The sequence below is a fragment of the Schistocerca gregaria genome, chromosome 2, assembly GCF_023897955.1.
Source record: "Schistocerca gregaria isolate iqSchGreg1 chromosome 2, iqSchGreg1.2, whole genome shotgun sequence".
NCBI classification, from domain to species: Eukaryota; Metazoa; Arthropoda; class Insecta; order Orthoptera; family Acrididae; genus Schistocerca; species Schistocerca gregaria.
Genome location: NC_064921.1, coordinates 659362875 through 659378251, shown reverse-complemented (window position 1 = coordinate 659378251; position 15377 = coordinate 659362875).

Here is a 15377-nt window from a genome sequence, read left to right as displayed (position 1 = left end):
ATTATTCGGTTAATTCCTTTAAGAACCCCTGAGGGTTATTTATAACCCCCTGTGAATAATCTGTCCGTCTGAGAAACCTTCCACCTCCTCCTCCGCCACACCTCTGGGAAAACCTTTCCCCTCGCTGATACAAGCACGCTTTTGAAATCAAATTAATTGACTAATTATTTAAATTGATCACTTAATTAACTCCTACCATTGGGGAAATCTGCTTGCCGTTCCATATCCATCTCCATCTACCCTTCCCACCTGTAAATTGGTGAGAAAAGGATTCGGTCTAGGATGGAGAGGAAGGATCTCAAGACACAAAATTCAAATCAGAGTCAATAATAATAATAATAAAAATTGAAGCATATTCTTTGTCTGATCATTTTGCAGAAGACAGGGCTTCCCCACTTGGGAAGAGCTCACTTCTGCCAACACTTCTCAAGACGTAATAACGTAAGAACTGAGGAATGGAATGAAGTGCGCTATATTGGACACCGGGTGCCGACACGTAGGTCAGAAGCCGCCCAATGTCATAATTACAGATCATGGAACTAAATACCGCAGACTGTGGAGTGGATGTCAGCCTCTTTTGATCTCGAGTGCCGAACAAAGTATCATTTCCTGCCTCTGTCTCTCTCATGCTAGTGTGTGTGATCCAACGTCTCCAAACATACAGACTGAGGTTTTCATCCCTCCTCAGAAAACTGTGTTCCTGTTGGCTAATGCTGGGGACAAAAGGAAAGCTGACGGAACAGCAATATCAAAATGGAAGGAAATTGTATATAATAATTAGTATTTTATTACTATGGTCCTCTCTCTCTATGCAGGTGTTAGACTGAAATTTCGTTAAAAGATCTCGCAGCAACAAAAACACCCCTCAGTACCGCTCAAACTCGAAAATCCTATCTGTGCTACTCTCGTCCTCGCTTCCACCCGCCTGGCGGCATGTCATTGATATGAAATTGATTGACTGATTAATTAAATTCATCATGTGAGTAATTTTTTCCTGCAGACGGATTACACACGACAGGCGGCTCAAATGTAAATTCCTGGAGTGAAGAAGATGTTCTTTTCGAGGAACACTATTTTGAGCTGACATTTGAAGCTGACGGCAGAAGGTTTCTACTGACGCCAACATACATTTCTTGTATGGACCATGAAGACAAGATACGAGAAATTACCGGTCATATGGAGGCAGGTAGACAGTATTTTTCCTTCGCTCTACTTGCGAGTGGAATAGGAAAGGAGTTGACTATTAATGACACAGGTCCCCTCCGCTACACCCCTTACGATGGCTTGCGAAATAAGCATATAAATTTAAATCTAAATTTAGTCTTCCTTTTAAGACGTTACACCATCTATTTATAGGTACACAAAGCTCTTGGGAAAACGTTGGATCATTTATGGAGGACACAAAAGACGGAATTTCTGCTGCTGTTCCTAAATTTCTCACTGCAGCAGTTCGTGAGAGGTATGTTAAAGATTGTTATATGTTTGCCCACAACACTTAGAAGAAGCGGTATATTGCTCACCTCCCAACTCCGTTTTTGTCGGAGTATCGTATACCTGCCACATTCTCGCGAATCTTCCAGTTTTCGATTTGTAGCATTTGAATCCACCTGATTTCGACGAGTAAAAATTGTTCCCCCGCAAGTCACAGACCCCTGATAATTCTCTCAAAATGCGGCAGCACTGCTCCTTTGGTTAGAAGCTCGTGTAGTTCCATTAGTTAGACTGCTGTCTACCTGTCACTGACTAGGCAGGGAGCTATCAAAACGAGAAAAATAGCACAATAAATTCGTTTTTTTGAGTCATCAGTTATCTGACTGGTCTGGGTGGGCTGCCACGAATTCCCATCCTCTGCCAACCTCTTTATCTCAGAGCAGTATTTGCAACCAATGTCCTCAATTATCTACTGAATGCACTCCAATCTCTGTCTTCCTCTACAGTATTTGCCCTCTACAGTCATTCCCTGATGTATTAACAGATGTCCTATCATAGTGTCCCTTCTCCTTGTCAATGTTTTCCACATACTCCTTTCCTCTCTCATTCTCTGCAGAACTTCCTCATTCCTTAATTTACCGTTCCACCCAATTTTCAACAGTCGTCTGTAGCACTACATCTCAAATGCTTCGATTCTCTTTTATTTCGGTTTTCCCAAAGCCCATGTTTGAGTACCATACGGTGCTATGCTCCAAACATAAATTCTCAGAAATTTCTTCCTCAAATAAGCGTCTATGTTTGACGGTAGATTTCTCTTGGCCAGGAATGCCCTTTTTGCGACTGCTAGTCTGTTTTTGATGTCCTCCTTGTTCCGTCCGTCATTGATAATTTTGCTTCATAGGTAGTAGAATTCTTTAACTTCATCTACTTCGTGACCATCAATCCTGTCATTAATTTCGTCTTACTTCGATTTTCTCTCAGTTCATGCTCTGTACACATTAGACTGTTCATTCTACTCAGCACATTACGTAATTCTTCTTCATTTTCACTCAGAAGAGCTATGTCATCAGAGTATCGTATCTTTGACATCCGCTCACCCTGAATTTTAATCTTATTCCTGCAGTTTCCTTTTATTTCTATCGTTGCTACTTCGATGTACAGATTGAACAGTAGGGAGCGAAAGACTACGTCCCTGTGTTACACCCTCTTTAGTCCGAGCGCTTCGTTCTTGGTCATCCACTCTTATCATTCCTCAGATCTTCGAACGCCTTGCAGCATTTTACATTGTTGAACGCTGTTTCCAGGTCGACAAATCCTATGGGCTTGATTTGATTTGTCTTTGGTCTTGCTTCCATTATCAGCCGGAATGACAGAATTGAAGAAAAGAAAAAAAAACGAGAGAACCTTACAGAAGCGTGTGGAAGCGACCTGATCTAGTAGAAAAACAGCTGTATATTTAATGAGTCACCACATAACATCGATATTGACATGCAGAAGGTATTTGTTGTCAGTATTTCGGAAGAGAGACACATGATGAAATCCTACCTTGTTACCTACCAGGTAATATTATCGAAGTTTCTGTAGTCAGGAGTTTCACTCCATAGGATATTATAAAAATAATGATGAGAGACACAGATGGTATCTGTTTTCCGTATTTCAGAGAGAGGGAAATGCTGAAATCCTATTGATAAAAATAAGAGCGTGTGTGTGTGTGTGTGTGTGTGTGTGTGTGTGTGTGAGAGAGAGAGAGAGAGAGAGAGAGAGAGAGAGAGAGAGAGAGAGATATTGTGCTATCAACAAAGACTCTCAGACCACTGCAGTGTTGTTTTTCTAGCCTAGTAGTTATTGGAAAATGGTAAAGGAGGTTAGGAAATGTGTACGGGGAAATTTATAGACATTCGATACTGAAGAATTGTAGGTGCTATGCTTCTTCATTTGTTTGTGCAGTACATGTGCATTCGGGATGGTTGTGAATTTCTTCCTTTATGTCATTGTTCTATGTTTCTCATTATTATAGCTCCCCGCCTAGTCAGTGACAGGCGGATACTGTACAGTCTTCTAACTAATGGACTAGACAGCTATTTAACTAATGGAAATGCTTTATGAATGTGATGGTATTTCGAGATACTTGTCAGGGGTTTGTGACTTGGCGAAGGACAACTATTACCGATCGAAATCTGATGGATCCAAATGGTATGTATCGAAAGCTGGAAGGTTAATGAGAATATGGCAGGTAAGCGATTCTCTGACGAAAGGGGAGTTGAGAGGAGATCGCTATACTGCTTCTTCTAAGTGTTTTTGGCAAATGTACGACAGCCTCTCACAAATCTCTTGCGAACTGACTGCAATAAGAAAATTAGGGCCTAAGACGAAGATTATTACAAAGAGACAATCAGCAGCAGAAGTTCTGTTTCTTGTTTACTCGAAAATAAAGCACAACATTATTCCACGAGTTTTGTGTGTCTATAAATGAATGGAGTGATATCTTAATACGAAGAATAAATTTACATCTATATGCTTACATCGCAAGCCATCGTAAGGTGTGTGGTGTAGGGTACCTGCATCATTACTAGTTATTTCCTTTCCCATTCCACTCGCAAATAGAGCAAGGGAAAAGTACTGTCTGTTTGCTTCCACATGAGCTCAGATTTCTTGTATCTTGTCTTTGTACTCCTTACGCAAATTGTATGTTGGCTACTATAAAAATCATCTGTAGTCAGTTTCCAATGTCAGTTCTCAATTGTACGCTACCTGGCAGTCCGACTGCAGGAAAGACGTTACTCACCATGGAAAGTGTCTCTCATGAACAATTGAATTAATTATTCAGTCAATTTGATATCAATGAAATGTCGGTGGGTGGGCGGAAGCGAGGGCGAGAATTCCACGGAAACGATTCACAAGTTGGAGTGGTTAACAAAAAAATGGTTCAAATGGCTCTGAGCACTATGGGACTTAACAGCTGTGGTCATCAGTCCCCTAGAACTTAGAACTGCTTAAACCTAACTAACCTAAGGACATCACACACATCCATGCCCGAGGCAGGATTCGAACCTGCGACCGTAGCAGCCGCGCGGTTCCGGACTGCGCGGAGTGACTAACAGGAGTTTTTTCGTTGTGGTGAGATTTTTTAATTAAATTTCAATCTCCGACCTGCAAGGATAAAATGACCTTCGTAATAAAATCAGCAGTGGTATAAACCTGTTACTTATAGCTGTTCTGTGCTGATACAGTATGTGACTTCGTAGGCTGAGTTGTTTGGGGGAGTGGACCAAACAGCGAGGCCATATGTCTCATCGGATTAGGGAAGGATACGGAAGGAAGTCATCCGTAGCCTTTCAAAGGAACCATTCTGGCATTTGCCTGGAGCGATTTAGAGAAATCATGGAAAACCTAAATCAGGATGGCCGGACATGGGATTGAACTGTCATCCTCCTAAATGTGAGCCCAGTGTGCTAACCACTGCGCCAACTCGCTCGGTGACTTCATAGGCAACAAAGCATTTTTTTTACTTTAAGAGAATTCGAAAGTGAGAAGTCCTCCTATGACACAGCTAGGATATGCTCTTAGCACTCTGTCATGGTTCGCAAATGATTTTATTATTGTAGTTCTGTGATACTGGATGTAGCAGGCATTAAACTTTCTTTTTTACCTGATGAAAGAATACTTAGAGGAAAATATGCCATATTGTTATACACCCTTTTTTACAACTACTGAAACATATGGACAATAACATCCTTGTCAAGTTTGGGTAAAGTGAATTCTTTAAACTTATGAGAGTTGAAGGTGGGAGTACATTTGCAGTAGAAGTGTACATTCGAGGCACACCTGCTTGTCTTAGAACATCTGGAAGTCGTGGCTTAGTTGCCACTTGAAATAGAGCAGTGGTGGTTTCCCAGGTGTCAAATATAAAAGGCTGCTGACTGCTGCGCTGAAGTTGCTGAACCTGTCTAGGTGGCGATGCTCAAGGCGTCGTCTGAGTTGATGAATAGTGAAATATTGCTCAGTATGTGTTTGTTTGATGTCGTGATCATGTGGGTTACGGGCAATGCATGACGAAAGGGGCTTGTGTTCTCAAATGCCTCTGCATGAAAGACCTCAAATGTGGCGAGTGTTTTTCAAACTTAACTGTTTGATTTTCTTTCGTATGTCTATACCTATGGGGATGGAGCCTGTCTCTCGATGTAATTACCAGTCAATAGATCCCTCTGATGTCACTGGTGAGGGGGCCTGGGATCATTCGCTAATTGTCCGATGGTGTTGACACAACGCTTCCAGACACAATTGACGCAGGTGTGTTGCCGTGACAGTCACACTGCATTTGCTCGGAGCTGTTAGTGCGTGTGATTTTTATAAAGTCTACTTGCAGTATACATGTCAGGTGCGGTTTTTCACGATTTTTCTTGGTTGTGTAGGTATTTATTAGCAATGATTTTTGTGATATCTCATTCCCTCAAAGAGTCAGTAGAACTTTAATCAGAACAGACGTTACATATTATGTTTGTGTCAGCAGAAAGATAGTGCTTCCTCCCACCTCTTACCTGTCAGCACAACTGCACAAAGATTTATAATCACCTGATGCTTTGTTTTCGCATTAGTGTGACTTCCTATCTCTGCGCCGCACAAGCCAGTCCTGAGTGTGGACTTGTCTTCCAACCTACACATATGGGATAAGTGAGACAGCCAGCACAGCTGCAGTTTCTAGCACATCATCTCTGTCATTGATTTGAACATGTGACTGTTGTGTGTTTTTCACTGGATAAGGGGGTCGTAGTGGCGAAGGAAGGTGCTTGTGATCTCAAACAGTGGTGCATATTTAGCAACATGATCTATTTGTCATGAAAATTTAATTACTCGATTTGCAAAGTGTCTGTGTTATTCTTGAATGTTGAAAATATGTTTTATTATGAATAAGAATAATTGCAAGGTGACAGTGAGTGTTTCAAGCATTCTATTTGACTCCTGTAAATTTTAAACAATTAATTTGCTAGGATAGAGAAAATGGACTACTGTCCACAATTTTGGTGTTGCAGTTCCTCCACCTCTCCCTTGTCTCCAACATTAGTCAATAGGAACAGTGTATTCTGAGGAGGAATAAAAACATCCATCTGCATCTTTGGAGACATTGGTTCACACAGAAACAGGAAGTACCTAATTCACTTCGTACCCAGACAGGAAGCAAGTTGGGAGTTTTCAGATGAACAGAATGCTGCTATCTCATGCATTGTCTGGGGTTGCAAGATCAAAGTACGCTGACATCTAGTCTATGGTTGATAGTATTTAGTATCATGATCTGTATTTATGACATCCAACGACTTTTGATCTCCATGGCAGTGCCGAAACTACAAACATACGCATGGACATTCCAAAACTGAAGCTTATATACTCACTTCATCCAATTCCTCAATGCTTACAGACATACCATCATGAGAAGTAGCAGCAGATATGAGCTCTATCCATGTGGCAGAGCCACGACAAACTGTGTCTTTTTCCCTTCAGTTTCTATATAGGGAGTGGAGGGGAGGAGTGGTGGGAAGGAGATTGGCTGCATGATTTGCCAGGGGTGGTGGTGTTAATTGAGTTTAATTAATTAGCCAATTAATTGATGCAAGAAGTGTACTTGTATCAGTGGGGCAGAAGTTGCTGAGGATTTCCCAGTGATGTGTTGATGGTGGAGGCAGAGGGGAAGGGATGGGAGTTTCCCAGAAGGATGGATTATCCCCAGTGGATGATAAATCAACCCCCAGTGGTTCTTAAATCATTTAACACAACAATAGGTTTGCCTCTGAATGAATGTGTGCTCCTGAATGTATGCCACCCACACAAAAAAATCCAGAACTGACTTTGCCATACTACTGTAGAATTCTGTTTTAGAGGATACTGCACCAATGTTTTGAACTGTAGAGACTACGACATTAGATGAAATCTCACAATGTTTAACTAATATTTGAATACAGCTACGTAACATTTGGATTAGAAGATCAGGTCATAACACAGATGGTGTTTCTTTTCCAGAAATGAATATAGAGGTCTGAGTAGTTCAAAATTCTAATGTAGGTATGGTGAGATGAAATTTTGCTGTTGTTATCTCATTGCTCGCTACAGATGTGTGCTGTGGAAAAGCAGACTCACTTTGTCAGCTGTTTTTGATAATTGCACTCTGGTCCATTAATTATCTCAAAGAATAAACATGAACTCTATTTAACTATAGACTTAATATTATCAGAGTACAGAGCTACAAACTTGCACTGTTTTTGTGTATTGAAATTAACATTAGCAGTCCATTTTTATATTCATTTTCTATAGTTTGTTGGAGTTAATTTACAAAACTTTTTTCGCAAAAACAGGATGCCAAAATTTTATAAGTGATGCCATTGTTACCATGTAACAATGAAGGTTTTGAAATGGGATACTTTACTGTTTTGTAAGATTGTCGTATACTTCTTCTTGCAACTTGCTCAATTTACCAAAATTATTGGTTGATAGGGCAGGAGGTGAATTAAGTCATTTACACAATCAAGAAGGAAAAAAAGAATTTAAAGGGAAACCAATAATATTTATTCGCTGAGTCAGTACTCCTAGAGTACATTGCGGCAGGACACATTGATGGTTAAGCCATACATTCAGAATCTGGGACATTTCTTTAAATGTTACCAGTATGCTTCACAATAGTTATTTGTATGGGAGAAACATCTTGTGACAGTTGTGGTAAGTCTCATTGAAATATAATTATTTGCTTACATTTCCATGTATTTCTCATTTCTCTGAAAATCATCATGTCTTGAATAGGAAGTGTTTTGCGTATCTTGACGAATTAAATCAGTGATATGTCTAGACAACACAGTCGACTGCAAACCTCACAGCTTAAAGGCTAGTCGAACTGATGACATTCACTGACTTATTTCTCTCAGGATTTCTAAGGTCAATTCAAAATGTCGACCCACTAATGCCAAGTGTGTTGTACAGCTACCAGTTCTTCCAAATACTGAAATGTGGCTGCTAGACTCGTTTCTTAAGACGATACATTACAAGCGCACATTAAGTGGCGTGTGGAATGTCCAAAGGTGCTCATGTAGTCTGTCCTCACCCTACTTGTGCTATGCTCTGTGAGCCGACTCATGGGTGGGCGACGGTGCTACCTTCTTCGCGAGGTCTTTCCACGCCCAGTGGTGGCACTGCCGCTAGTGTCACGTCTGCTGTGCAGCGAGATACGTTAATTTAAGTATTAACTCTATTTTTCTTACTTGTCACTTCATCTTCCGTGTGTTTTTGCTTTTAGGAAGCTTTAATTGTCGAGTGCTAGTAATAGTGTTCCATAGATTTAGTGTTTGTTTTGAATACAGTCAGAGAGAGTCTCTTTAGTGAACCATAGTGCCAGTAGTGCTAGTGTTTGTTTTCAATACAGTTCAGAGACAGGTAGTGCTATTTTCATTGTTTTCTACAAGAAGTGTCTAGCAACCACATTTTAGTCAACAATCAGCAGCCTTTAGTGAATTAGCAGTCTAGTTAAAAGTTGATTAACTCTCTACACTAAATTGATTCCTTAGGATGGATAGGATGTGTGACTGCTGTGTACGGACGCAGGAGGAGCTGGCCACTGTTCACGGACAGCTGAAAGTGTTGATGGCAGCGGTCAGCCGACTTCAGGCTGCTGCCTCGGAGTGTAGCGGTAGTGAGGAGTCTGGTGCGTCGCATGGTGCACCCCAGGTGTTACATGCTTCACCCACTGTCCCTGCTGTCGAGACATCTTCGCGGGCACCCGGCGCGGTTGGGCCACCCCCTCCCCAAGAGGAGTGGCGGGTTCAGCGACGTTCGCGGCGCACGAAGCGGAGGGTCAATGTGGTGGCTGGCCGTGTGGCATCGCCCGCTCTGCCTGTGAGTGGACATGTGGCCGCTCCTTCAGCAAGGTCCAAGCAGGCACACGGGGGGAGGGAGGGGTTTATTAGTTATTGGGAGCTCCAACGTTTAGGCGGGTGATAGAGCCTCTTAGGGAAATAGCGGAAAGGTCGGGGAAGAAGGCCGGTGTTCACTCTGTCTACTTGCTGGGGGGTCTCATCCGAGATGTGGAGGAGGCCCTGCCGGCGTCGATAGAGAGCACTGGGTGCACCCGACTGCAAATTATTGCTCATGTCGGCACCAATGACTCCTGCGTCTGGGTTCAGAGGTCATCCTCAGTTCGTACAGCCGGGACCAGCCGCAAAGTCAATGGATGGCTGCAGAGCCTAGGAGGCGTGTTTATAGCGATAAGAAATGTAATGGTATCGAAGGAAATTGCTCAGCCACAGCAGTTGCTCCCCCTTCACTGTCCAGCCTGTCTCTGTGGTATACATTCCAATCTGAGTTTAGTATTTCATTACTGTTTACGTCTGGTTTCAGCCAACTTTCTGTCCCTAGTGCTATATTGGCATTGTGACTGTTTATTCATGAGAGCAGCCGCGCAGGATTAGCCGAGCACCTGATGGATAATTTGGAAAATATTTCGAGTAGATTTCCCCACCATGTTATAGTTCTGGGTGGAGATTTTAATTTGCCGGATATAGACTGAGAGACTCAAACGTTCATAACGGGTGGCAGGGACAAAGAATCCAGTGAAATTTTTTAAAGTGCATTATCTGAAAACTACCTTGAGCAGTTAAACAGAGAACCGACTCGTGGTGATAACATATTAGACCTTCTGGTGACAAACAGAACTATTTGAAACAGTTAATGCAGAACAGGGAATCAGCGATCATAAAGCGGTTACTGCATCGATGATTTCAGCCATAAATAGAAATATTAAAAAAGGTAGGAAGATTTTTCTGTTTAGCAAAAGTGACAAAAAGCATATTACAGAATACCAAACGGCTCAACACAAAAGTTTTGTCTCAATTACAGATAGTGTTGAGGATCAGTGGACAAAGTTCAAAACCATCCTATAATACGCGTTAGATGAGTATGTGCCAAGGAAGATCGTAAGAGATGGAAAAGAGCCATCGTGGTACAACAACCGTGTTAGAAAACTGCTGCGAAAGCAAAGGGAACTTCACAGGAAACAAAAAAAATAGCCAAAGCCTCGCAGACAAACAAAAATTACGCGGAGCGAAATGTAGTGTGAGGAGGGCTATGCGAGAGGCGTTCAATGAATTCGAAAGTAAAGTTATATGTACTGTCTTGGCAGAAAATCCTAAGAAATTTTGGTCTTATGTCAAAGCGGTAGGTGGATCAAAACAAAATGTCCACACACTCTGTGACGAAAATGGTACTGAAACAGAGGATGACAGACTAAAGGCCGAAATACTAAATGTCTTTTTCCAAAGCTGTTTCACAGAGGAAGACTGCACTGTAGTTCCTTCTCTAGATTGTCGTATAGATGACAAAATGGTAGATGTCGAAATGGATGACAGAGGGATAGAGAAATAATTAAAATCGCTCAAAAGAGGAAAGGCCGCTGGACCTGATGGGAAATCAGCTCGATTTTACGCAGAGTACGCGAGTGAACTTGCCCCCTTCTTACAGCGGTGTACCGTAGGCCTCTAGAGGAGCGTACCGTTCCAAAGGATTGGAAAGGAGCACAGATCATCCCCTTTTTCAAGAAGGGACGTCGAACAGATGTGCAGAATTATAGACATATATCTCTAACGTCGATCAGTTGTAGAATTTTGGAACACGTATTACGTTCGAGTATAATGACTTTTCTGGAGACTAGAAATCTACACTGTAGGAATCAGCATGGGTTTCGAAAAAGACAGTAGTGTGAAACCCAGCTCGCTCTATTCGTCCACGAGACTCAGAGGGCCATAGACACGGATTCAAAGGTGGATGCAGTGTTTCTTGACTTCCGCAAGGCGTTCGATACGATTCCCCAAAGTCGTTTAATGAACAAAGTAAGAGCATAAGGACTATCAGACCAATTATGTGATTGGATTGAAGAGTTTCTAGTGAAACGTCCCCTTTGAAAAATTATACACGACTGTGCTTAAACTGACACACAATAGTTTTTAGCGCAACGCAATCTGACTTCCAAAAATCCCTACGAAAGAATGGCCCTGACTAACATTAACCTATACGTTTCACAAATCACTTACCTCACAAAAATCTTTGTTACTCAAGCTACTGCAATACAGCGAGCGCCACTACTGCCAGCTAAATAAAAGATTCAAACTACTGAAGGCACTAACTACTGATAGGCATAGTTAGCAAATGAAAGATTTTAATAGAGAACAAACGATGTATTTTCCTTAATAGTCATAATATATATAGCAGTTCATGACATCCAGTCTTACAAATTTCAAAACTCTGCCATTTCTCTCCCCATATCCACCACTGCTGGTGGCTCACCTCCAACTGCGCAACGCTACGCGCTGTTAGCATCCAGTTGCCGCTGCCCAACACTACAATGGCAGACAACAATGCAAACCAGCCACAGACTGCACACGGCACAGCCAGTGATTTTCATACAGAGCGCTACGTCGCGGCGGAGTTACCAATAAAAAAAACATAAACAGCCTACTTACACTAGATAACAGAACGCAGCATGTCATTCTCAATGGAGAGATGTCTTGCGAAGTAAGTGTGATTTCAGGTGTGCCGCAGGGAGTGTCATAGGACCTTTGCTATTTACAATATACATAAATGACCTTGTGGATGACATCGGAAGTTCACTGAGGCTTTTTCCACATGATGGTGTGGTTATCTAGAGGTTGTAACAATGGAAAATTGTACTGAAACGCAGGATGATATGCAGCGAATCGACGCATGATGCAGGGAATGGCAATTGAATCTCAATATAGACAAGTGTAATGTGCTGCGAACGCATAGAAAGATAGATCCAATTGTACTGAAATGCAGGATGATCTGCAGCGAATTGACGCATGATGCAGGGAATGGCAATTGAATCTCAATATAGACAAGTGTAATGTGCTGCGAATACATAGAAAGATAGATCCATTATCATTTAGCTACAAAATAGCAGGTCAACCACTGAAAGTAGTTAATTCCCTTAAAATGGAATGATCATGTAAAGTTGATCGTTGGTAAAGCAGATGCCAGACTGAAATTCATTGGAAGAATCCTAAGGAAATGCTGTTCGCCCACTGCTTGAATACTGCTCAGCAGTGTGGGATCCATACCGTATAGGGTTGATGGAAGAGATAGAGAAAATCCAACGGAGAGCATCGCGCGTCGTTACAGGATCATTTAGTAATTGCGAAAGCGTTACGGAGATGATATAAAACTCCAGTGGAAGACTCTGCAGGAGAGACGCTCAGTAGCGCGGTACGGGCTTTTGTTAAAGTTTCGAGACCATACCTTCACCGAAGAGTCAAGCTGTATATTGCTCCCTCCTATGTACATCACGCGAAGAGACCATGAGGATAAAATCAGAGAGATTAGAGCCCACACAGAAGCATACCGATAATCCTTCTTACCACGAACAATACGAGACTGGAATAGAAGGGAGAACCGATAGAGGTACTCAAGGTACCCTCCGCCACACACCGTCAGGTGGCTTGCGGAGTATGGATGTAGATTGAGTGCAGTTGCGTTCGAGTTTGGAGTTCTGTTGCAATATCAGAAGATGAACGACGTAAACCTCGTCGCCATGTTCGTAGTTTTCTTTGTAGAGATCTAGCCATGCAAAATGTGTGGAATATCTTCTAGTAGCTAATAATATCAATCTTTATTCCAGTGACAGTGAATTTTTACGTATTGTATTTGTAACGATTACGTTTTTATATGCACTAGGGATATCGGAATACATTGCGTGGTTCTGCACAAGGTGTCTACATGAATCAGTGCATCCATTTAACATTTGTCTATCACCATTTGAATCCAGCATGACTAGCGTCTTTTATAGGGCGAAGAAAATAATCTCTAGATTGTAGACGATATTTTGTAGCAACAATTTTTAAATTTTTTGTTCAGGATGTTCTGTGATGTTTTTTGTTTGGTATGGTCGCGAAACACGTTTATAACCAAATAGTTCTATTTTGTATACCATCCCATGTATATCCATAAGTGTCAAAAGAAGTACAGTATATCGTGTGGATGGATTTTTTATTATTTTTGTTTTGTAATTTCTCACTGTGACACTGAATTTTCACAACATTAATCTAGATCAGAAAATATTTGGTAATTAATGACTTCCTGAGCTGGCTGGCAGCATTAGAGTTGTCATTTGAAGCTACTGACAAAATAAAGAGTTGCGTAACATTTGTTTTGGCCCCACGAATAATTTTCGTGGAATCTTGGGAACATGCTCTCACTGTTCATTGCTGTAGCCAATCTTAAATCTACGACAAGAGCTGATTATTATTTACTTAATTTAATTTAACTCTTTTCTGAAATTTCTTCGTTTTAAATATTTCCAAAGCTATGACCATGTTTCTTGCGATTTTCTGTTTCGTTAATGTAAATTCGGCGATTGATGATCGCGTGGAGTACAAGTTACTTGTGGGAGTCAAGTGTGACCGTTGGAGACAGTTAAAAATATACCTATGGTTCCACATCCCTTTCATCTTGTAGACAAAACAAAAGAGATTTTTTATAGTCAAATACCTAACATAGGTTTTTTCCTTTATAAATGCTTATAATCATTGCTGTGGGTTTGTAAACAGATCTGTGGGGATATTATTCTCGTAGTCAGATGTGCATATACTTTCTTAAATTTTCTGTTAAGTAATTACTGATCTAATACACACAGTAAAAGCACGTGGCTTACATAGTTTGGAAAGTACAACCTGTTTATACTAAAGTATCACCAAGTGTTACATAATTCCATGGCTTCACATTTCAACTGATTAATCTGTTCACACTCTACTGTGTTCATCACAAAGTCAACGTAATTATTAACTTAGTTAGTTTTACATATTACTTTCATTTGGCAACAACTGCAAGTATTAATTAAACTGCTAAGTTCTGTCTTCTTTATTTTTTAAAGGTTCTTTCACTTGAAACTCCCGATACAATTGTGTAACTAGTGACTCATTTACTAGATTTATACATAAAAGTTTCAGAAAATGCAGTTTACTTGGAGTTCTCGTCCTGTCGTTCATTGTGAAAATGATAAAATTATTCTTCCTAAGACTCAGGAAAAATATTAGAAAGAATGACACAAACTTTGAGCCGCGTCGTTCCCCTACCTTTTACAAATTGCCCACCTCGTCCTCATGAGTTCGCAGCCACGGTATAGAGTGCGCTGTTTATCTAGCGGGCGTGGTGGTGGTGTTGTAATTGAGGAAGCGGTTCGGTTCCGCAGGCAGAAATGGGCGGAGACCGATGGTGCTTGGACAGGGACGTCCTCCTCTATTGGTGTCATGGGGATCATGTGCTACGACGCTGTGGCGAGACCTACTGACTTCGAGCTCTGGAAAGGTTGTGTGTGTACAAAGGCTTTCTTAGTGTGGAGCTCATTCAAGGCTTCCGGAATTGATTAACTTGTTGTGTGGTAATCTAATTGCGCTTGGTAGCTGATTCGTGGCCGCGGATACAAGCCCCTTGTTGGCTGTTCGCCTAATGTGAATTTTGGCTCCGAGAAAACAACTTCTTTTTCGAAAGGATAGATTGAAATTTTAAAGTTAGCGGGCGTGTAAGTGTCTCACTGTCCAGCCTGTCTCGTTCCCCGTGCTTTTATAAATGTGAGAGGAACCGACTTGAGTTGCAAATTTCTGACCATTTAGATTTCTTGGTCCATGCCCTACTCTACCATCATGTATGATACCACAGTGGGTGCTTATTCAACTTTATTCTTCTCGATGAGCGCTACAAGGGCGGCTTTGTTGGGTGTGCAGAGGTGGCCCGGACCTAGACTCGCCTTTAGTCTGTTCCAGCATCACGGACAGTCTTTTACGCCGCCTTATGGGCTCTTGGACCGCAGTGCCTTCTCAGCTGTGCTTCTACAAGCCGGCCTGCACCATCTTCATCGAGGAGGTCGCCACTCCCCAAGTTATGCAATTGTAACCTGTGAACTGCTT